Here is a 2429-nt window from a genome sequence, read left to right as displayed (position 1 = left end):
GGCGCGGGGCGGTGGGGCACCAGGCGGGGGCCGCGCAGCCGGTGACAGACAGAAAGCCCCGACCTCCCAACCCCTCCTCGATCCATCTTCGGGGGATCGCAGCGGACAGCCCGAAGGGGTTAAAGAAAAAAGGCTTTGCCACTGCTGGAAAGAGGGAGAAGAAGTGGGGAGAGGAGGGGGGGGAGGCAAGAGAGGTCTGATGCTGAAGAGTGTTGATACAGGGTGGGAGGGGAACCACCTGGAGATCAAGCTGCGAGGGGAGTTAAACACCCAGCCATCCCTCCATCTGTCCGTCCATCCATCCATCCATCCATCCCACTGCCATCCCCCAGTGCTTCACCCCCGTGCACCCACAGCAGTGCCGCGAGGTTGGGACCCACCTGGGGAAGGTGCAGCAAGGCCGCAGGTGTGCGCGTGGAGCGGTGCAGACCAGGGAGGAGAGCTAAGGGCAGCTGGAGCAGGGGTGAGGGTCCGGACCTGCCTGTACACCCCCAGCACCACTGGCCTCCATGGACGGAGCGTAGGGGGTTCACCTCCGTGGGCTGGGACCAGGGTGGGTGAACTGTTCCCCAGCAGCAGAGCACGGGGCGATGTGAGGAGCTGGCGAGGGAAGGGTTCCCCCCACTTGAATTACACTGGTTTTGCTTGTCCAACACAAGGGACTGCAGCAAGTGGGGAAACGAGAGCCAGCTGAGCCCTCCTGCCAGCCTCGCTGGGGCTGAACTTGAGGTCAGTGGAGCGCAAAACTCCTCCAGGGAAAGAGGAAACAAATGGTCATGGATCGGGTATCGACAAACTTGAACAAGTGGGAGGGAGAGGAGGAGAAGGGGCAGTCGGAGCTGCCTCCGTAAAACTGTAAACAGCGATGTTGGGACAGAGTTGAAAGGAAATTGCCCAGCAGCTGCTTGGAGTTTCCCCGCGAAGTGCTTGTTCTAGTGAGAGAGGAGAAAGCTCTTTACGGGAAACGTGAAGTCCCCTCGCCCCCGGTAACTGCATCCTGCGGCAGAAGTTGGCCGTCCCCTGGCAGGTTCCCCTCTGGGTTACAGTCAGGCTTGGGGGTGGGGGGGAAGCTGGACTTGGAGAAGAAATCTCCTCACTACTGATTAAGGCCTTCGCACGGGGACACAATGTGCTCCAGTGTCCCAGCCCTCGCAGCTCCTCCTGCCAGGCGAAAGGTGACTGCCCCTTCGACAGGCCGCCTCTCTGTTCAGGTACTTATTAAATTGGCCCGGGCTGCTGGCAAGGGGAGAACTTCCCATTGATTTTTACAAACTGTGAAACCTTAAGCCTGTATCAGGTGGTGAGAGAGAGGGGGAGATCAGGGGGTTTCAGCACTTGCAAATCTCTTCATTTCATCACTTTAAAAAGGAATTTTTATCTCCAACCATACTGAAGATAAATGATCTATTAATAACAATAAAAGAGAGTTCCAAGCAGAGAGACCCAGGTATTCAGTTTTTTTTTAATGGACTTCTGGTTTAGGATTGATTTTCTGAACAATGCTTCAGCAATGGTTTTTCATAAGATACAATATTTGATTTTTCCACGAGATATCAAGAACAGATGCATCTAAGTAAACAGATACATGTAAGTACAGACACTCACAGAAGGCAGTGCTCATTTCGTCCATGTGAGCTTGGAGAATGATTTATTTTTGTAGCCCTTAAGCATAATAATAATAATAATAGAACATATGCGTCCATTTTATTGCCATATTTCCAAAGTTCATACAACTCAGCAAGCAACGAGCATTTTTGTTTCAAGCTGGGCCTTAGACCATATACTTTATTAAAAAAAGAATTCCACAAAACCCAGAACTGGTAAAACTGTGTGCGAAGGGCCAGGGAGCTGCTTTACTACAACAGTTGTGCCTAACATATGCATGAAGGATCAGAACTGGCTCCGTTCTTACTTACTCACCTTACCAGAAGGCCTATGACATCCCAAGCTAAAGCTGTATAATCATTCCATTATAAACCACACATTTCCCAGTTGTAAATGGTCACGGTAAAAACGTATTTGTGGCTTAATTTTGGTGTGGAGAGTCTCAGACAGAACATTTTTTTCCATTCTGAAAGAATTTGAAATTAAGCAATTCGTTCAATTATTTGGGTTTGGAAACAGTAGAAGAGGGTCTTTTAAACTTTCCCAGGTTTTAATACTTAGAAGTGGTCTGGTTTTAAAAGTGATCTTCAGTCATTAGAGAAAGAGCTTGAATCTACATATTAAAGGTTAAGGGGAATTCGTGATGAAGTTCAGCAGAAATGGGAGGGAGCTCCAAGTTTTTCCTGACAGTTATATGCGGTATGTAGACCATACGCTGGAGGTAAACCATAGCTGAAGTTCCAGAAGTCAATCTGGGGATGTAAGGGCAGTGAGAGTGAAAAGTTACCGACTCAAATACTTCAGTCTGTTACATTTGCACTGCA

Source organism: Haliaeetus leucocephalus, unplaced genomic scaffold, assembly GCF_000737465.1.
Source record: "Haliaeetus leucocephalus isolate CR32 unplaced genomic scaffold, Haliaeetus_leucocephalus-4.0 Scaffold384, whole genome shotgun sequence".
Lineage (NCBI taxonomy): Eukaryota > Metazoa > Chordata > Aves > Accipitriformes > Accipitridae > Haliaeetus > Haliaeetus leucocephalus.
This window is presented reverse-complemented; position numbering follows the sequence as displayed.